At 40.1% G+C, this 22,969-nt stretch overlaps 1 long non-coding RNA gene across 2 annotated transcripts in view; it reads right to left on the reverse strand.

Moving 5' to 3' along the window:
• Positions 1-658: 658 nt before the first annotated feature.
• Positions 659-22,969, reverse strand: part of LOC140730433 (uncharacterized) — a 69,650-nt gene continuing 47,339 nt past the window's right edge. For both annotated transcript variants that reach the window (XR_012099599.1, XR_012099601.1), the window contains exons 3-4: positions 5,211-5,345; positions 659-2,606 (exon numbers count right to left, since the gene is read on the reverse strand). This is a non-coding gene — a long non-coding RNA (uncharacterized lncRNA). The remainder of the gene's footprint in view (positions 2,607-5,210; positions 5,346-22,969) is intronic.

A 22,969-nucleotide genomic window follows, 5' to 3' on the forward strand; every position in this document is an offset into this window, starting at 1 on the left:
AGCCAATCCCTCCTTTCAATATGTCATCAGCGGAAATGGAGAACTTTGCTCCATTGATCAATTGCTCCATTGATCAATGTTTGAGCGAGCATAACAAGTTTTGAAAGCGGATGACAAATCCAAAAGCTAAAGTACAATCATGGCTAAAAATATATTTCAAAAATAAACACTGGGCTCAATCTAGATAGCTCTGAAGAAGAGAATGTAGTCACATTAATAAAAGACTTCAGTGCCTAAGTAGGATAGCTTCAGAAAACAATTTGAGCAGTAGAAAACAAATCAGAATGGGTGATTAACCCATACCAGGGTGACCTGATGCAGCATTTCCATCCTGAGTGTTCAAATAATGCGGTGTGGTGAAATGCCATATAGAGTGGATTGGTAGCAGGAAGCTGGTGTAATTCTTTACAGCACAAGCGATTCAAGTTCAATTCCCACAGCTGTTTGTGAGGAGCTTGTATGTTCTCCCCATGACTGCTAGGTTTCCTTTGGGTGCTCCAGTTACCTCCCACATTCCAAAGACATAGGATTAGGGTTAGTAAGCTGTGCACATGCTATCTTAGCACTGGGAGCATAGTGACCCTTGCAGACAGTCCCCAGCATACACTTGGACTGTGTTGATCATTTACGCAAATGACGTGTTTGAAAGATTAAAAGATTCAAGATTCAATGTAGATTTATTATCAAAGACTGTATGCAGTATACAGTCCTGAGGTTCATCTTCCCCCACATGACCAAGAAACAAAGAAAGCCATGGAAACCATTTAAAGAAAAACATCAAACCCCCAACACGCAAAAAATTAACAAAAGTCACAAACAGCAAGAAAGACACAAATACAAAATACCAAATCACAAAGACATTGGAAGAGTCCAGGCATATTCAGTTAAGCTCAGTTCAATTCAATCCAGCACTGTGCCCCTTGCTATCTGCAAGCGTATGTTTAAATAGACATATGACAAATAAAACTAATCTCTCTTTTTAGTGTCAGTTTCAGCAAGGATCATGTGTGCTGGATCTTCCATTTTTAGTGATTGTGATCTCTCGAAGGACAGCAAGATCTAGGTTTATAATGCAGATGGTGTATACTCCTCTGTGAATGCAGAATCTGCTTCATGTACCAACTAATGCTTGCTGCTCCACTCAAACCAATATCACCACCCTCATCTCCACTGGTACTGATGCTAGATTTTCACCTTCATAAACAAATCATCCAGCCCCAGTTCCCCTATGGTCAAACATCTCATTATGGCCACTGGAAATGCTACAGGGACGTGAGTATCTTGTATCTTAAGAAAATTAATGTCAGCATAACAAGCTGAAGGCAACCACCAAGATATATTCTCCATCTGGCACCCTTCAAGGAAAAGCGTCGTGCCTTTGAAGCTGATAAGAGTGAGAAACAGAAAGAATCCCCTGCAAACAGGCATCTGACCTGCAATGAAATATTTGCACCTTCTCTGGGTTGGTTTGTGGTTTCAGGATTGAACTCCTGAGTCATCAGAGAATCCATATATAAATTTGTAGAAGAGGGGATTGCTGTTACATTGGCATTTTCTTGATTTTGCCTAACAACCAGCTGCACACTCTACTGCCACTCAAAACAAGGGATATCCCCTACAACCAGGGTACTGGGACCAGAGTTGCTTGAGGTTTTCCTGCAAGACTCTGTCAGTTTCCTGACTGTGTCAGCAGCCTTCCACCAGCCAAGCTGCAGCCAATGCAGAAAGCTGTGCAGGATCATTAAGACAAGCAAAGGCAAAAGGAAGCCAAACTATTGCATGTAATTTTTCAAGTTTTAGTTTATATATTTAGATTGATAATGACAGAGTGAAGCTAAGATTGAGACTGCTGATGAATGAAGAATTTGGTAGTGTCATTAGGTAAAGTGATTATGAAAAGTCCAGGAGCAGGTGTCTAGCTTCCTCCTCGCTTCCTTTTCCTTTGGCATCACAAGCATTAAAAACCTTCCTAATAGCTCAGCTGCAATGACTTGCATGATAAATTTCATCGATCATAATATTGGAACCAGTTCTGCACCCATAACAATTAAACAACACGCCCTTGGCAACCATGGTCTATAAATTAGACTCAGTGCTTTTGACCCGGCACCCACCCAAATCTGCAGGTCCAAAAGTCCCAGTCAAACTGATAGCAGTTCGCATCTGTGGTGATAGTAATAAGTCCATAAAAATAATAGGCAGTGGACCTAAAGGAAGACAGTGCCCAACCACAGATTCAGTGGACACTGTGAGCTTCTTAAAAGCAGAGCTCCAAAAGATTTTTAAAAAATAAAATGTCCTTTAATCACTTGATGACCTTGAAAGGCCATTAAAAATTCTTGATGAATTTCTGAATGAAGTCCTTTCGTCAATCTATTTTACATCCTGTAGTAAAAGTAAATGATTACCTCACAGTCGACATTTGCAGATGTTCTGGTTACTTGCAAAGTACTGAAACATTTATTCATCCCTCTCGTTGTCTCCATCTCTCTTTGTTTTTATGCACACAGAATTTTCTGTTTTTTTCTGGAGGTTGTCAATAGATTGTGGAGTTGCGTTGATTTTGTTGCTTTCTTGTGTTGATTTTGATCGAAAGGGGTTGAAAGCTGTGTTTGGTATGTAAAGGTATACAGCTACTAAAACGTAGTCTGAGGGAATTTCATTAGCATTCATGCATTGATAAACTTACCACTCTACTGAATTATAATAGCACTAACAAGGGTTAATTAAAATTACACCATACTGTTCAGAAATGTAAACCATTAACCCTGCTCTTGACAGGGAAAGGCTTCACAAGCAGTGGAGTGGAAGGAGTGGTCGGTGTAAGAGTGTGTGTATGCATTTGTTTCATCATGGAGCACTAGATTTAACTTTTAGGCCTTGGCCTGTTATGTGTGCAAAACTGGTTTCAGAATATCAACAGTTTTGTAGAACAACTCATACCAAGCAATGTGCTTGGAAAGAGCTCCGCTATCAGATTGGCTAGATCCATTATTAGCCTGGAAGTGCTCTGGGGATGTGGCCCCCTCTAGAGCAGAAAGAGCAGGGAGGGAACCCACTGTTGGCTCTTGTGCTTCAGAGCAGGAGATGACTCTGATATTCTGGGAGTTCAAGCAGAACGGTGCTCACTCAGCCTGATAGAATTCAGACCTATAAATGGGTGCTGGGATGAGCAGATAGGTTGCAGATATAGGGGAAGGTGGTTCTGGTCTTGGTCACAGATTTCTGAGGGCTCTGGGTCAGGCTGATGTTGAAAGCATTTTAATCAACAGGTGGTCAATGGTGGTTCAGTTTAATGGAGGCCAATTCTGACATTGGCTGGCCATGGACTCAGGGGTACCCATTTTACGCCGTTATTAACATCCCAATGGAAGGAGAAAGAGGATAACCAGCGCACCACCACTGAGGTTGCCATGACAGGCATTGGTTGCAGCCTAACCCTCTACCAAGATAAATGGAAATGTGCTTGTGAGTCTGGAGAATGTGCCTGCAATGGCTGATTAGCTGGCAGTGCATGGAAGTTGTGAGATATGGGTTGAACTATATGTTGGTATGCAGTAATGTGGGAGGGTATTTAATTGTTAGCCCTGATTCTTGATAGGTGGACATTGATGGAGATTCTTGTGAGGTGGGTTCCTGGGTTTCCTACACACACCTTCCTGAAGATCTTCCTCTGGTTGCTCTTCGGCTGTGCACTGATGGAGTGAAAGATCGTGTAATATATGGACACTTCAGGTGATGAGAGGGTGCCTTGAATTAACTGTGTGAGCAATGCTCCCTGCATTGCTGGAGCCAGAATGCAAATGACTGCACTGTTATTGCATTACAGGCAAGTCACTGACTGCACTGAAGACCGCAAGGGCTTCAAGATGTCCATGGCAAGTCCAGGACGGGCCCCAAAGAAAGTAGTCAAGGGCAGTGTCAACTCTGACAGGCAATGGGAAAGAATGGTCACATGACCCTACATGCAGCCGGACCCTGATTTCAGCAGACTGCATTCAAAGTCACAAGTCATGCTTCACTGCATTCACACAGGCTATCAGACACCTATCTATGTTATTTGTACACTAATCCCTTTTTATAACTTGTATTCCCATCAACTCTTTGCACTGATTCTCCTGCCAACTGTCCACAGTGGGGGCAATTTACAATGGCCCATTAACTTGCCAATTGCAACATTTTGGTAGAGGAAACCACACAGTCGAGGGAAAGTAGCCAGTCGATTTCCATCTTCGGCGGTAGAGGTCACCTGCCTTTCCTAGACAGCATTATCATTGCAAGTCTCCAACCACCACTGATCAGGATTACAACTGGACTAGACTCATAAATACCGTGGTTCCAATAGTCTGAGTAGCTCATTACCATTAAATCCTGGATTCTTGCTACACTTACAAGGCACAGGTCAGAGTATGGTGGAATACTATTAATTTGCCTGCATGAATGCTACTCTCACAATACAGAGGAAACTCCCATGGAAAACATTCTGTCTGGCAGCATGACAGCTTAGTATAGCAACTGCTCTATGTGTGGCTGTAAAACAGAACTGCAGAGTTGTGGGCACAACTCAGCATATCACAGGAACCTGTCTCCCCTCGATGGACTCTGTCTACACTTTTCGCTACCTCGGTAAAACAGCCAGCATACTCGAAGACCCCATCCAACCCGGACATTCGTTTCTCCCCTCGCCCATCAGGCAGAAGATACAAGTGCCCGAAAGCATGAACCAACACCCTCAGGGATAACTTCTACTCCATTGTTAACAGAATCTTGAATGGACCTCTTGTATAACAGGATGGACTCTTGGCCTCACAGTCTACCTCATTCTGATCTTGCACTTTATTGTTTACCTGCGATGCACTTCTACAGTGGCTTATTCTACTCATTCTGCATTACCTTATTCTAGCTCAATGTACTGTCTAACAAAGTGATCTGTATAAACAGTGTGCAAGACGAGCTTTTCACTGTACCTTGGTACATGTGACAATAAAAACGAAGACAATACAATGCACAGCTTGAAACAGTTTTCTTAATTGGTTCATTCCTGTCGTCACCAACAGATAATGACTGCAGTATTCACAAAATGCGCTGCAGGTACCTCCTAAACCCACAATTACCAGTACAAAAGAGGACAAGGGCACCAGGTGCATGGGAGCATAAGCAACTACAGGTTTCCCTCCAAGTAACATCAACATGACTGAGAGCTAACTTACCACTGGGCCAAAATCCTGAAACTCACTCATCAACAGCATTGTAGAAGTACCTTGAGCAGTGAGACTCCAGTGATTGAGAAGGCAGCTCAACATCATCTTCTCAGTGGTAACTGACCTTGCTAATATGACTGTATCCTGAAAAATAAACCGAAAATCATGATAATTTCACTCATTTTCAGCCTTCTTCTCTCAAAGAATCATTTGCAAGTAGCTCAGGTTTAATATGGAAGTTGGCAGTTGGCAGGATGGCTTCGATTTCCAGTGATCCAGTGAGGAGGGTGTAAATTTACTACGATGGCAATTGTACAATATATGTGGAAGTCTGGGTAAATGCAATTGTAGAATGTGGTTGGCCAATGTGTGATGTAATTGTCAGCTTTCAGATGACAGAAGAGTGCCAAGACACAAGAGTTAACGTGTTGTAATTTTGCCACCTGATGCTTTGAATCATAGAATCAAAGGATTACACAGTACGAATCAAAGCCATTCAACCTACTTTGTCCACACAAAATCTCTGAAAGAACAGATAGTCCCACTCCCTGCTCTTATCCACTTCTCAGTATTTATTTTCCCTTTTAAGTATTCATTCAGGATTCAAGATAGTTTAATGTAATTTCCAGTACACAAGTGAAAAGGCAAACAAAATAATTGTTACTCCAGATGTGGTACAGCACAAAGAAACAATAATATAAAGAAAACAATAATTTAAAAAAACACAGTAAGTATAAAGAAATAAACATAAGGTAGCTTATATATGGTGACTGACATGAAATATAAAGCAGAGGTGGTTGGGGGTGTGGAGGGGTGGTGTTCACAGGTGGAGATATTGATCAGCCTTTTTGCTTGGGGAATGTAACTGCTTTCGCGTCTGGTAGTCCTGGTATACAGTGTATGTTACGTGGCCTTTTCCCTGATGGGAGTGGGACAAACATTCCATGAGCAGGGTGGATGGGATCCTTCACGATGTTACAGGCTTTTTCCCAACACCTTTCTGTATACATGTCCTTAATGGTGGGTAGGCTGCTGCCAGTGATGGGTCTTGAAGTTTTGACTACCCATTGTAGAGTGTCCCGTCCACTGCAGAGCAGATTCCGTAGCACACAGTGATGCAGCTTGTTAGGATGCTCTCTATTGCATCTCTGTAGAATAACATGAGTATGGATGTCCATAGTCCAGCCCTGTTCAGCCTCCTCAGAAAGTAGAGGCATTGGCAAGCTTTCCTGATCGTGTAGAATGTGTTCTGGGACCATGAGAAGTTGTGCAAGCTGTGCACTTCCAGGAATTTGAAAATGCTCGCAGCTTCCACTGCTGTGCCGCCAATGTAGAGAGGGGTGTGAGTGGTGACAGTTCTCATCAAATCAGTAACTAACTCCTTTGCCACATTGACATTGAGGAAGAGGTTATTTGCCTGGCACCAAACCTTGAATTCTTTAAACTCCTCTCTGTGCTGATGAACCCCACCACTGTTGTGTCATCCGTGAATTTGACAATGTGATTAGTCGACTGTTTAGCCATGCAGTTTGGTATGAGCAGAGAGTACCGCAGTGGTCTCACCACATAGCCTCGGGGAGGAGGGTGTTGTGTTGAAAGTGATGGGGAGCAAGGTGAGGTTGTTCCTCTTTGAAAATTAATATTGTCTCTGCTTCTATAATATTTTCAAGCAATGTAATCCAGGCTATAACAGCTACCTGAAAAAAAAACTCACATTATCTTCCCCCTAGTGATTCTGCCAATTATTTTAAAGCCAAGTCCTCAAGCTAGTTGAATCAGTTTTAACCTATAGAAACACCTTTGGTAATTATGAATGTTTCTCCTCTTAGCTTCCTCTGCTCCAAGGGGGAGGGATCTCAGCATTTCTATTTTCTTTAGATAACTGACACCCTTCATCCCTGCTCCCATTCTAGTAAATCATTTCTGTTTCCTTTCTGAAACCTGGTTTAGTCTTGACGTTGTTTAAGCCTGATGCACAGAACTGGAAACATAACTCTAGCTGAGATACCCCTATGATTAATAAAGGTTTACTGTTTTTTGGCAATTTTTTTTCTCCAGTATTTCATTATGACCAGTTACTCTACCAAAGTACAAAAAATGAGGAAGGTATTCAGTCAGCACCTCCTGTGGGAGAGCATTTGATATGTATCCCCTGGAATGCCATTTTGAAAAATATTCTGCACATTTTGGTAAAAGTCAATTGCTCAGTTGAAATGAAGCTACATTTCAGGTGAGGATACAATTTGACTCTGAATATGAATTTAATATTAATTTTGGGAACTTAGTACTGGATCCTTTCCTCAACCAGCCCATTTTTTTTTAACTTTAAACTTTGTCACTCTCTGATTCACACACTTAATATATGAAAACCCATAAAATAGATTCAGAATATAATATAGATATACATCAAAGACAATCACAGATTGTCAGGGATGTATTATAAAAATGAGTTATCCTTTATTGGATTTGAACTTGTGTGCAGTTAAATACACACAAAAGCAGTTCTGATGAAAGCCATTGCTCACCGGTATTGTCACCTGTTCTCTATTCTCAAACATGGTTCTTCCACCTTACAACATTTTCAAAATCACCGAATTCCATATTTTTGAACAACTAATGTAATTACTGACATTCTTTCTAATTGTTTTAATCTCCAGTCTTCCTTCTTTCGAAAACTGTGAAACATTTCATCTCTACCCATACCTTGTGACGTGCTTTAGCGAATCAGAGGCGAGGGGTTTTGGTGAGAAGCTGAATGTGAGGTGCTGAATAAGTTGTGGTCTTAGTGAATGGTGGAAATCGGTGGAGGGTTATATGGCTTGCTCCATTCACTATTTCTAATGTGCTTGCACACCTATATTCTCTTTCTTTTTTTTCAATCTGAGCTTCTGTTTCAGACACGTTTCTCAGACCATCTTGATGTGTCACTGGCATGACAGTAATTGTCCCATTTTATCCTCTGGAGCAGGGGTCCCAACCTGGGGTCCATGTCATAACAAAGGTTGGGAACTCCTATTCTAGAGCACTTCATGGTTTTTGACACTCAAATCCACCACTATTTCTCCTCCATGATCCTTTATTTTAGGAATTTCTTCAACTGATATCACCCAATACAGCTAGATGAGATTTGGAATGGCATTTCAACTATGTTATTGCTTCAAGTTACTGATTAATACAGGATGGGGTGACTAAGCTGTACCAATGTTATTGTAACTGCAGTGAAGAAAGTCCTAGAACTGTTTTTATACAGAAAATACAAGCTTCAGTAGAAAAGAAATTACATACTTTAAATGCACAGCAATTATAGCAATGGAAACAGTGCAAGTTAAAAGAACATTTTGTGTTTATCCACAGGGTTACCCACTTCAGGTACAACTATTGAAGGGGCAGAATTGCCATTCTATCTCAAGGAATGTAAAAGGTTTATTGCATTACAGCCATTAAGCCTTAGGCATAAATCATTGGCAGTTCAATAAATAACTCAGTAATGTATTAGTGAGCAATGAATTCCATTTTAAAAATAAGAAAAAAAAAACAAGCCATATCAGTTTTTCCTGCAGTCATCATGCTGTGTTGTTAATAAAATAAAATGTATCTCTTTATTATAAACAGGCATGCTTTTGAGCGAGATTACCTCCATTTTTCACTACAATTTTCAGTTTTCACAGGCCCCCTCACTGCATGTGACTGACTGTACAGAAGAAGATTTGATCTTTTTTATCAACCTCCCTCAGATTTTAAGTGAACAGTAATTAATGGCTGAGAGCTGTCTGGGAATGATGCTTCTCTTGATTCTCCCCATCTACCATGGAGTTCCACTGCTTCAACACAATGATTGGCCTTAAATTGAGGTCACAGGTTCAAATCAGTTTCCTCTCATTCCATGCTTTCAGGTTTTGATCCTCCAAAATCCCAAACTCTTGGGCTGCAAAACAAAAGAAATGCACCTTGAATATATACCATGTATATGGGGCACCATGGTGGCGTAGTAGTTTTACAGGTTGGGGCTTCGTAGATTGGAGTTCATTCCTGATGCTGTCTCTAATAAGTTTATAAGTCCTCCCTATGAGCATGTGGGTTTCCTCCTACATTCCAAAGCTGTACCAGTTAGTGGATTAATTGTTCATTGTAAATTGTGCTGTGATTAAGCTAGGGAATAATACAATATTATTATTGCCCAATGGTTTGAGATGTGTCTGTTTTAATGCAAGAAGCATCATGAGCAAAGCAGATGAGCTTAGAGCGTGGATCAGTACTTGGAGCTATGATGTCGTGGCCATTACAGAGACTTGGATGGCTCAGGGGCAGGTACAGTTACTTCGAGTGCCAGGCTTTAGGTGTTTCAGAAAGGATGGGGAGGGAGGCAAAAGAGGTGGCGGTGTGGCACTGCTGATCAAAGATAGTGCCATGGCTGCAGAAAAGGAGGAATTCATGGAGGGATTGTCTACTGAGTCTCTGTGGGTGGAAGTTAGAAACAGGAAGTGGTCTATACCTCTACTGGGTGTTTTTCTATAGACCACCCAATAGTAGAAGGGATATCGAGGAACGGATAGGGAGACAGATTCTGGAAAGGTGTAGCAATAATAGGGTTGTTGTGGTGGGAGATGTTAATTTCCCAAATATTGATTGGCATCTCCCTAGAACAAGGGGTTTAGATGGGATGGAGTCTTTTAGGTGTGTTCAGGAAGGTTTCCTGATGAAATGTGTACAAGAGGACAGAATGTACTTGATCTAGTATTGGGAAATGAACCTGGTCAGGTGTCAGGTCTCTCAGTGGGAGAGCATCTTGGAGATAGTGATTGCAATTCTATCTCCTTTACCATAGCATTGGAAAGCAATAGGAACAGACAGGTTAGGAAAGTGTTTAATTGGAGTAAGGGGATATATGAAGCTATCAGGCAGGAACTTGGAAGCATAAATTGGGAACAGATGTTCTCAAGGAAATGTACGGAAGAAATGTGGCAAATGTTCAGGGGATATTTGTGTGATGTTCTGCACAGGTACATTCCAATGAGACAGGGAGACGATGGCAGGGTACATGAACTGTGGTGTACAAAGGCTGTTGAAAACCGAGTCAAGAAGAAAAGAAAAGCTTTTGGAAGGTAAAGAAGGTAATGAAAACTAGGTAATGATAAAGATCTAGAAGATTATAAGGCTAGCAAGAAGGAGTTTAAGAATGAAATTAGGAGAGCCAAGAAAGGGTCATGAGAAGGATTAAAGAAAATCCCAAGGCAAGAAGATAAGATGTGAGAGAATAGGACCAATCAAGTGAGACAGTGGAAAAGTGTGTATGGAACTGGAGGAGATAGCTGAGGTACTTAATGAATACTTTGCTTCAGTATTCACTACAGGAAAGGATCTTGGTGATTGTAGGGATGACTTACAGCAGATTGAAAAGCTTGGGCATATAGACTTTAAGAAAGAGGATGTGCTGGAACTTTTGGAAAGCACCAAGTTAGATAAGTCTCTGGGACCGAACAAGATGTACCCCAGGATACTGTAGGAGGGAAGGTAGGAGATTGCTGAGCCCCTGGCAATGATCTTTGCATCATCAATGGGGACAGGGGAGGTTCTGAAGGATTGGAGGGTTGCAGTTGTTGTTCCCTTACTCAAGAAAGGGAGTAAAGATAGCCCGGGAAGTTATAGATCCGTGAGCCTTACTTCAGTGGTTGGTAAATTGGTGGAAAAGATCCTGAGAGGCAGGATTTATGAACATTTATGAATAAGTCAGAGGCTTTTTCCCAGGGCTGAAGTGGCTATCACGAGAGGGCACAGTTTTCAGGTGCCTGGAAGTAGGTACAGAGGAGAGGTCGGGGTAAGTTTTTTATGCAGAGAGTGGTGAGTGTGTGGAATGGGCTGCCAGCGACAGTGGTGGAGGCTGATTGATGCACCATCAATAACTCTCAGAGACATGAGGCGAGAGATTGGCTTTTATTAGCTGGAAGAGAGCACTATTAGCAGCAAGAGACCATCACACAACATCCTGGAGACTGAGGGAGGAGCAGTGCCTCCAATCGCCTTTATACAGGGGTCTGTGGGAGGAGCCACAGGAGCAGTCAGTGGGGGGGGGGAGGGGCGTGTCCAGGCAGGCATATGTAGTTCACCACACTGATATGATAGGGTCTTTTAAGAGACTCCTGGATAGGTACATGGAGCTTAGAAAAATAGAAGGCTATGGCGAACCCCAAGTAATTTCTAAAGTTAGTACATGTTCGGCACAGCTTTGTGGGCCATAGGGCCTGTATTGTGCTGTAGGTTTTCTATGTTTCTACGTTTCTAGTAGGTGGGTTGCAGGACAGTGTGGCTCTTTGGGCTAGTAGAGCCTGTTTTGTGCTGTATCTCTAAATACAAAATATAAATAAAATATAGAAATTTGCTATAATTGCAAATTCTTTTCTTTGAAAATCAACAAAAGACACTAAAGATGCAGGAAGTAAAAAGAAAACTGAAACCTTTTAAATGGTGAAAGGCCTAGACAGAGTAGATGTGGAAAAGATGTTTCCCATGATGGTGGAGTCTAGGACAAGAGGGCACAGTCTTAGGATAGAGGAGGCATCCATTTAAAACAGAGATGTGGAGAAATTTCTTTAACCAGTGGGTGGTGAATTTGTGGAGTCCAGGTCATCTGTTGTAATTAAGGCAGAGATTGATAGGTTCTTGGACACAGCATCAAAGGTTACAGGGAGAAGGCCAGGGAGTGGGGCTGAGGAGGAGAAAATTATCTGCTATGATTGAATGGCGGAGCAGACTCAATGGACCAAAACAGCTGCTTTGGCTCCTCCTTTGTCTTATGATCTTATGGTCTTAAAATGCTGTTTAGAAACTTACTGGGTTAGGTAGCATCTGCAGAAAGAGAAACAGTTAATGATTCATGTTGAAGACCAGTTTCTTGTTTATTCAATTAAACTGGCCATCATATTTTTTTAACTATTTTTTCTGAAATCATTGGACCAATGCATGCTCAATAATGCCAACACTATGTTCAACACCCACACATTCACCTTGGCTGAACTGACCTGCTCTGGCAGAACAGAACAGGTCACACTGGAGGTCTCCACCCTGGGGCACTTCACCAGGAAGAACAAGTTAAGAGTAGTGACTAGACCTTGAGTGGCAGAAAAAGAGACCCTGTCCCAGCAGACTTGAAGCACTCTCAGATGTATTATTTAAAGGCAGTTGAAAATGGATTAAAATAAAAAAGACATAGAATAATTTCAGCAAGTAATACATAGCTGAAAAAAATTACTGTTGACTCCACCCACCCCAACAGTCACCTATTCACCAAATTGTCATCAGAGTCACTTCGAATCCATCACCACCAGGACTACACGTCATCTCTGAAGCTTCCTTCCTGCAGCTATCCAGCTTCTCCACAAAACTTACTCAGGTATAATACCCTAACTGCCCCTGCACAGCAGTCATTAAGTGGATTTTCCTGCTCTCCTTGTTCTGTTGATAATTAGTCAGTTTGTTCACATTTATTCCAGTTTGATTATTGATGTTTGCGTATGTGACCATTCTGCTAATTGTTGATAGCCCATGGCTGTTTGCACTATTGTCTTGTAAATTGTTGGTTGCTATTGTGTTGTCTGTTATGATATTGTCCTGTGCCTTATGTTTGGCACTGAACCACAATCTATTCTGGTATGTTTCACATTCTGGCAATTAAGTGAATATGATTTTGTTAACACTACACTGCATTAAGATGATCAATTAAGCACATAAGTACAAGTGAAATAGAATAACCAATAATTCAGCTAAATTTATCTTATTTATGAGGTTCCTTTTAAGGTGTGCTGGGCCCTTGACCTCAGTAAGATCCAGAACTATACCACTGGCATTTGAACTGCAGTTCACTTCCAACTTCCACTCAGAGGTGGACAGATGCAAAAGCTGAAGTCAAGCTGAACAGTGATGGGTGGATTGGCAATAATGTTCCACCAAAACTCCACATGCATCAAAGCACAATCTCCCCAATAATTCTGATAATCCTTCTTATTCATTTAATCTTTATAAAAAAAGAAGGAATGCTTCTCATGTTTTCCCACACCCATAATCTGGCAAATCCAATCGCTTGGCTCTACTTCTACTCCTGGCATACAGACATGGACTGGGGACCACAACGCCAGTGGTGATGACCATGGAGGTATGGTCAATGGTGGCAGAGGAGTGCTTGTATGACTGCTTTGAATCGAAGGACTGGATCATATCCAGGGATTCATCTTCAGATCAGAATGAATATGTCACAGTTGTCTCCGACTTCATATGGTACATACCCAAACCAGAAGCCAAGGATGAGTAAAGAGATTTGCAGTCTGCTGAGGGCTAGATCTGTGGTGTTCAAGAATGATGATCTAGAACTCTCCAAGAAGCCCAGGTATGATCCATAGAATGCTAACTTAAGTGCGAAAAAAGCATTTCTGAGTGAAGTTAGAAATGAAATCAGATGCACATCAGCAATGGCACAGTTTGCAGGCCATTACTTCCTACAAGGGGAAAGCCTTTATAAATGGCTGTGGTGCTTCACTCCCCAATGAGCTGAACGTGTTGTATGTACACTTTGTAAGTGAGAAGAAAACTATGCATGTGTGGATTCACCCTCTTGAAAGATGTTCTGACATTAGTCTCTCAGACTGATTATCACAGTATCGGCATATCTAATATACAGCATATCAGTTATATATCAGCATATCATATATATGTATCAGTACCTGGTGACTGTGTGATATCTGTCTCGGGGGCCAATGTCAGAACATCTTTCAAGAGGGTGAACCCACACAAGGTGTCTGGCACAGAAAACTTGTGCCAACCAACTGGCTGGAAGTTTCAGGGGCATCTTCAACTGCTGCAGTCAGAGATTCACAACTGCTAAAAAGGAGGCAATCAGTCATACTGGTTCTCACGAAGAGCAGACTGAGCTGTCTCAATGACTATTGCCTAGTTTGCACTCACATCTACTGTGATGATGTGTTTTGACTAGTTGGTCATGGCTAGAATTAATTCCCACCTGAGCAAGGACCAGGACCCACTACAATATGACTACTACCACAACAGGTCTACAGCGGATGCCCACTGGCTCTACACTGAGTTTTGGACCATCTGGACAACAGCAATACTTATGTTAAACTGTTGTTTATTGATGACAGCTCTATGTTCAACACAATCACCCCTTCAGTACTAGCTTCAAAACCTGATTTGCAATTAGCTGCTTGACTTTCTCATCGAGAGGCCACGGTCATTGCAGATCATAAATAACACCTTCTCCTCACTGACACTCAACACAGGTGCACCTCAAGGATGTGTGCCTAGCCTGCTGCTCTACGCTCTCTGCATTAATTACTGTGTGGTTAGGCACAGTGCGAATGCCATCTGTAAATTCACCAATGACAGAACTGTTGTTGGCAGAATCTCAGACGGCGATGAGGAGGAGTGAATTAGATTGGCTGGTTGAGTGGTGTCACAACATCGACCTTGCACTCAACATCAGTAAGACCAAGGAATTGACTGTGGACTTCAGAAAGGGGAAGTCAGGAGAACACACAGCATCGAGGAGTCAGCAGTGGGAAGGGTAGGCATCTTAGGTTCCTGGATGCCATCATCTCTGAAGATCAATCCTGGGCCCAACATGTTGATGCACTCATGAAGAAAGAATGCCTGTGGCTATATTTCATTAGGAGTCTGAGGAGATTTGGTACGTCACCAAAGACTCCAACAAATTTCTACAGATGTACTGTGGAGAGCATTTTGTCTTGTGGCATCACATACTGAACATTTTAGGAACAGCTTCTTCCCTCTGCCATCAGCTTTCTGAATGGTCCTTGAACCCATGAAGACTACCTCATCATTTTGCTCCCTTTTCGCTTTATTTATTTATTTGTTTGTTTGTTTATTTATTAATTACCATTGTAATTTTAAAGCTCCATTCACTACAGGTTGCACTTCCATTGTATGCTGGATAATGGACTATCTGACTGGCAGACCAGTTTGTACGGCTAAAGAGCTGCGTTTCAGACATGGCTATCAGTAGCACAGCAGCCCCACAGGGGAATGTATTGTATCCCTTCCAGTTTATCCTGTATATCTCAGACTTTAGATACAACATTGAGTCATATCAACTGCAGAAATTCTCTGATGACTCTGATGCCTCAGTTGAGTGCATATAGGGTAGACAGTAGGATGAATACAGGGCCCTGGTGGAGGACTTCGGCAAATGTTGCAAGCTGAATCATCTGCAGTAAGGCAAAGGAGATGGTGATGGACTTTAAGAAGACTAAACCTGCACTGCTTCTTGTTTCTATTGATGGTGAAAATGTTGATTGGTGAGGACCTACAAGTACCTGGGGGTGCACCTGGATAACAGACTTGAGTGAAGCACTAACACAGAGGCTGTGTACAAAAAGGGTCAAAATCGCCTTACTTTCTGGGGAGACTGAGACCCTCTCCTTCACATGTCTACCAGTCTGTTGTCACCATTACAATCTTCTATGTGGTGGTGTGCTGGGCAATGGTATCAACGTGAGTGATGCCAACAGGCTCAATAAACTGATTAGAAAGGCTGGCTCTGTTAAATGAAACAGACTGGACACAATGGAGGCTGTGGTAGAACAAAGGACCCAACAGAAAATCCTGACAATTCTGGACAACATTTCTTACCCTCTGCATGCCTCCTTGGCTGAACGGAGGAGCACTTTTAGTAATAGATTAAGACAACTGCACTGCTCCAAAGAGTGCTATATGAGGTCATTCTTACCCTCAGCCATTTGGCTCCCTAATGAGTCAACTTAAGGCCACTGAAGTGAAGACTCCAATCCTGTTAGACTGTTTGAGGTAACTTATTTTTTTATTCTTTCTTTCTTCTCTTCTAACATTTGTATATTTGTATATTTGTGCACTTGTAATGCTACTGTGACACTGTAATTTCCTTTGGGATCAATAAAGTATCTATCTATCTGTCTAATGTATTGCTCTGTACTGCTGCCACAAATCAACAAATTTCGTGACATATGTCGGTGATAATAAATCTGATTCTGACTATGATTCTAAGTGGTAGAAGACATTCTTGAGCTATTGAAATGCAAAAAATTAAATTTTTAAAACATGGTTTATTACTATTACTCAAGTTGGAATCCTTCATAACAAATGTTCTACTCCTAGAAGCTACTATATCCCACAATTTTATCAAAAACAGGGAATACTCATCGGTTAAAGAAATTTTTACATTACCTTGTCTTGTCACTATTCAGCTTTCAATGACAGAGATCACAAACTAGTAATGACAGTTTTATACATTTGTAGAATCATTATAGTAAGAGGAAAGCATCGTATAGAAGAAGTACACGGCCCATTCAGTCTGTACTAGCTCTTTTCAAGGACAATCCAGTAGCTCCTACCTATGCACTGTTTTCCCATATTCAAACATTTTGTTCTCATTCATTCATTTCCTTTTGAAGGCTGTTATTGAATCTGCAACCACAAGTGCTTTGAATTCCTAATCACCTATAACAGTATTATGTACATCCCTGATGGTTCTTTTGCCATTCATCTTAAAGTTGTGCACTCCAGTTATTTGCAGTGGATTCTGGTTAATTGGGCCATTGGTTAAGAGGGACAGTCACTTATTCAGGATAACTCTTTAAATAACAAAAATTAATCGCAAAAATAGCTGGGATTCCCTCCATTTACTGGGAACCAAGCCAGTTACTTAGCATAGGAAACTGTTGAACTGCCAAACAGTTTCTAACTAGCCTCAGTTGCATGCACTTCTGTAGCTGTTAGACACTACCTAGAGCAAATAGTTTGTACATTACACCAGTTGCATGTGTTTGTGTTCAAAAAACAGTGTTTTTTGTCACTGGTAGTTAGTGAGAAATAAGCAGTAATACAATTCAGAGCTATTTTGCTCACTGCCCTTTCTACATTCAAGCTTGGAGATGCTAGAAATGGCTGAGAGTGGAAATAAAACAATTTTACTACTTCAGCAGGTTGGAAAATATAAGAAATTTGAAGATATCAATGAATGTTACAATGAAAATGAAGATTTGGAGGATGGAATTATCCAAAGCATCGTATGAAGGCAATTCACATGAACATTAGGTGTCTGTGGTCATTTTATTTCTTTACAGTCAATCAAAAGAACACAACAGCATGCGCTGGATAAATTCCACTGTCAATAACTATTAGGAACTACTACACAGTTTCATAATACTGTGGTGGTATTAGCAGTGTTCTAATTTGTTCTGTATTTCATTTAAATACATAATTTGTTACTCAGTTAAATGGTAATTTGTCTTTTTTATACATTTCTAACTTTGGCTGATTGGGGCAGCCACCTGATTGTGCCAAAATGTACTGGTCCTGATGTGAACTAATTAACCAGAATCCACTGTACATGAAAATAGTGGAAAAAAAAGTAGAATATATTAGAAATAAGTAGCCACTTAGCCAGAGTCTCTGATAAGAAGGCAAAATCTGATGCTTTGTTTTAATTAATTTGCATCAGTAGTAAGTATAATTTTGTTGGATATTCTCTGATGTGCTGAATATTTCTTATATTTTCTGTTATTTTTTCTTAATTTATTCTATGTTAACCCCAAAGATTTCCATAATTTCTCTTCTTAATCTCCTCTGATCTAAGGAGGGAAATAATGCTACAAAACTTGTATCTTTGGGAATTTGTATATTTCCCTCCAGTCTAAAAAAACATTCATCAAAATAATTGCTTTCCATGCTTTCAGTAATTTCAGAATTATGTTACTACTGTCCCTATTATTCCAAAAAAGGGTTTCATGTCTAACATGAAACTCCTGAACCTACAATTTGTATTGTTACCATTCATCCACTTTTTCTGAGAAAAGGCACGATATTCATAATTCTCCAGTCTTTTGTTACCAGCCTTGTATGTTAGGTGGACTATTGGAAGACTGACCAATACATCCACAGCTTCTATTTTTCCCTCAAAAATCACAGTTGATTCACATCCAAACTCTTTAAGTATTGTCATCCTTTCTAATATGTGATCTATATTTATTTCATCCAAGAACCCAACCAGCTCCTTATTTCTCAATAACAAAATAATTCCATTTACAGAGTGTGATTAATACAGCAAAATATCCTAAGGTGACTTGAAGGAACATTACTAAACAAAAATTCATGCCCAGGCACATTAGGACATTTTATGGTACTTGATCAAGACACTGGTGATAGTGTTAAGTTTTAAGAAACATCATTAAGGAGCAAAGATGCCTAGAGAGGCAGAGAGGCTGGGGAAAATGACCATGGTAGCTAAACACCGAACATTGGATCAGTGTCCATGATTAAAGGGCTCCATCTCCCAGGACATGCCCTCTTCTCATTGCTACCATCAAGGAGGAAGTACAGGAGTCTGAAGACCCACACTCAATGTTTCAGGAACAACTTCTTCCCCACTTTCATCAGATTTCTGAATGGACATTGAACTCATGAACTCTGTACTTTGTTTCCTCTCTTTTTGCATTACTTTTTCTAATTAAATTTTATATATATTTCTTATTGTAATTTATAGTTTGTTATCATGTATTGCAATGTACTGCTGCAGCAAAACAATACAGTTTTAAGAAAATAATTCTATCTTGATAAACTGCAATTGAAGATATTCATTTCTTCAAACAATGTCCACTATGCTTGTTAATTGATCCCAAACTTCCTCATAGAACTTTTTACTATTAGCAAGCACTGGACAAAACATTCAAATTTACCTATGTAAGCAAGCAATAAAATTATGTCAATCAGAGGGTCAAATATTTTGATTGATTGGTTGAAAACAGCACAGCAGCATTATGAATATTTAAAACTGACCCATCGTTAACTGTATGATGTGTCAAATTAATATTCTTTGGCAGCTTTGTGGGAACAGTGAAGTAGCAATTCAAGATATTGCTGAATTTCATAGCTATGGACAAAGCTAGGTTCCTAGTCTTAGACTGCTGGATTAAGAAATTAATTTTAATTGATCAGTCAATGCTTTATTACTTGCAATTTTCAGTATATTATAACATCACAGATTGTTTGTGATTTTTTTATTATTCAAGAGGTGTACAGACAGAATTATGATATCAGGAAGCAGGGTACAAGGTGCAAAGTACAAACTGAAGCAAAGGGTTTTTCAAAGGCAAATAAAAATATTTGATTCATTAAGTGAGAAATGTAAGTGAAATTGAACAGTCTAGCCACTGTTCTCTTGTGAGCATCTACAAACTGCAGTTAAAAAAGGACAACCAGGAATAAGGTTGCAAGGGATAAATTGCTAAATTAAGCGTTGTTTGTTGTGGATAAATACACTAAGCCAGAAATCTAGAAACCCCCTTTTGAGCACATTATATATGGACAACTAACATAAGGGTGCCAACAAATATATGTATGAGGATTGGCTTTAGGCTTAAAGACAAAAATGTGATGTAATGCTCCTTTGTATGGACCTAGTTTGGAAAGAGGTCTGTTCAGCAATGAATTAAGCGGATAAAAGAATGAGTGGAGATATAAATAACTGGGAATCGTTCCAGAATAAACCATATTGATTGACTACACTTAAAACCGACCAGAGACAAAGAAAGTGATGGAAAGGTAGTGGTGTTAAACAAATGAAAATAATTAAAGCTAGCAAATCTGTTTAGTGCCAAAAGTGGTATATGTAAAGCACAACGGCTTTTTTACACATTGCTTTGAAGAAACTGTGAGAGGTAATGCTTATCTTGATCTGGTATTTGTAAATGACCCAGAAAATGTAAAGAAAATTGCAAGTCATATGACCCGGGGACAGTGTCTTTAGAACGACAAAGTTTAGTTTGATTTGAAAATCAAAAACATATCAGTACATTATTTTAAGAGAGTCAAATTTAGTGAAGTGTGGATATAACTAAAGCAAATAGATTGAGGAATGTAGCTTAGCAGAGCATCAGAAGAAGACAAATGGAATATATTTTGAAGGTACACTGCCGAACATTCAGGGTAAATACATTCCCAAAACCAACAAATTCAAACTAAGTAAACGTGATCCAATATCTGTCAGCAAACAAATTCAAGTAAGATAAAAAGGAAAACTGCCTTGTACTGACTCTAAAGGGAAAAGGGAAAAGGGGCCCACAGGGATGTGTACAAGAAATTGCAGAAACGTGTTTAACTGTTGATTGTGGCAAAGACCTGGGAAACTGCTGAGGTAAAGCACAACAGTAAAATATTTTAGTGCCTTTACTACAAGCGGGACAGTGGGGAAGAGCTGAAAGTCATAAAATGTACAAACTGCCTTAAAATTGAGGAGGAACACAAAATAATAAAACTGAACATATTTTCAAAGTATTCTCAAGGGTAAAAATGAGCAGCATGTCCTATTCCAAGTGAAGTCAAGGGCCCAAATATTCATGAAGGCATGATTCATAGATGAAGAGTTTTGGATGGTTTAATTTCACAACTCATGTCTTCTGTCACTGATTGTTTTTCTGCCCACAAGTCAGCCTGATTAAAAAGCTTGACTTCCATTTGGGTTGGGAGGACAATGGAATAGGCCACAAAAATGGCTACACTGTATCTTTTATCTTGCAGTGGGACTCAGTCTAAGCAGGTTGCAATCCTTGCTGAGGTCTGGAGAGTTTGCTACTGGAAGAGTCCAAACCTGAACCATAGAGGTAGGGACTTGATTGATGAGATCCTTAAATGCAAGAGGATGATGTCGATAACTGGGATGGCCTATTCCAAACCCTCTGTCCACAAGCACCACTGTATAAAGTATATATCTATCTTACCTCCTTTCTCCTACCATAGCCCAGGTCACTGTAATTCTCTAAAGTCAAATCAGAGGGTGTCGGCTCTATAAAATATATACGTACATCTTAGGAACTCCACAACCTCTCTTTGTTTCACCAGTCTTTAAATATGGAACATTAACATCTGACATGACTCCAGTCTTGCACATTGCTATGTACAAAAACTCAGCACCGTGAATTTTCTAGAACTTCAATGCTAGGGAAGCGAGTTGTAGAAAAACACTGGGAAAACTTTGAAGCTTTGCTCTGGAATGGATAAATCCAGCAATACATTCTTTGAAGATTCTAAAACAGAATGTGGAATAATACTTTGAACTGAGCTGCATCTATAGAAAAATATTCAAACTAGAAATAAGTACTTTTAAGCTACAAAGAAATGTTTCTTCATGGACAGTGCGATCATCTTGGGATATTATCTTCCTGATGATGCAATGGCAAAAGGCCCAGGGTAATTTAGAGAGTAATTAGCTACCAGAATAGTAGGGTTGTGAAGGGAGTTGGTGGTGTGGGAGGAGCAAGGAGCGAGGGTCTTGTTAGTCAGGGTGCACGTGGGGTGGCGGGGGGGGGGGGGGGAGGCAGGATTATGACTTCAAATGCTAATATGATGGCTAAATCAAAGGCCAAATGCCCTTGGCCATCTTACCATCTTGTGTTATGAGCTTTAAAATTCACCAATCTGTTATATCTTTTTTAAATGGTGCCTGCGAGTAAACTTTACAAGGAGGAGAAGCCTCAGTGTCATCAGCGTCTCTAATGGATTTATACAGTGCTGCCAACAAAGGCTCTGGCAACAGTCCAGAACAACGCCTCTAAAAAAGCTGCCCCTATCTGGGCAGAGAGCCTACTCCCTCCCTTCGCCACAGGTGCCTGTGGCAAGATTACCCGGCGTAAACCCAATGATATACATTTGAAGGCATTCTCCCATGTCGTGTTCTAGTTCTCCATAGCTTGCACATCAGTACACTGTAAATCATAATAAAAAGGCTGAGCTTGCATTAATAATCTGCAAATATGACCCTGACAATGCTGTGTAAATGGTGTATAGATTTAAACACCAAAAAGCACAAATAATCTTTTTACAAGGAGGTGTTAATGTGAAATAAGATTAGAATTCTAATACGCACTGCTGACTCTATGTGAAATTAGGCAATGGCATAAAAATATGCAGTGTGCTTGTCAGTGAAAACATAAATAATTGGGGAAGTTTTATGCTTCATCAGGATTACGATTTAAGTGCTATGTTTGAATCAGGAATTGTAAATAATGAGAATGAACTGCAAGTGATTTGGTACACTGGAATTCTATGCTCGGATTGGGAGCATGTTGAACTGGAATTGACGGGTTAAAAGCAACAATTCTGTTTTTATTACCGTTATTCTGTACAATTTCCCCTGTAACAAGTGTCTAACTGCATGGTCATATTTTCTATGCCTGCATGGCTTTGTTTCATGACCACACAAAGAGGATAATGCAACTATTCTGGTGTTGCAGGGACAAATTTAATTCTGCTACATCTACTTTGCTTTTAAGGAAAGAAATATCTTTTGTATTACCATTTCCATACATTTTCTGGTAGAATCAAAGAAATATGTTCCCCAATTGCTTCAATCTTGATGGCTTTATCCCTTTTAAAATCCTCGTTATAATGAAGTTCCTTTTATTACAGTGCGGCTATCTAGCGGTCCCCCATACAAAATCAAATCCTTTCCATGTATGCATTTATATTAGCTGCACTGCATTCAGTATTTTTAGTCTGTCATGTAATTTTTCGTTCAATAAAGCTTTTTTTAATTTTAAAAATTGCTTGTGGTATCATTTTTATATATACTTATTTAAATGTACAACATTTGAATTCAGCAGTTTAAACAGTTGAAGAGAGCCTGCATGCAACAGAGAGATGAAAATTCAAATTAAGTTGAGTGCAGTCATATACTGGAAACATGAGAAGAATTGGGATAATCTGCATTACATATT

The sequence above is a fragment of the Hemitrygon akajei genome, chromosome 7 (genome assembly GCF_048418815.1).
Source record: "Hemitrygon akajei chromosome 7, sHemAka1.3, whole genome shotgun sequence".
Lineage (NCBI taxonomy): Eukaryota > Metazoa > Chordata > Chondrichthyes > Myliobatiformes > Dasyatidae > Hemitrygon > Hemitrygon akajei.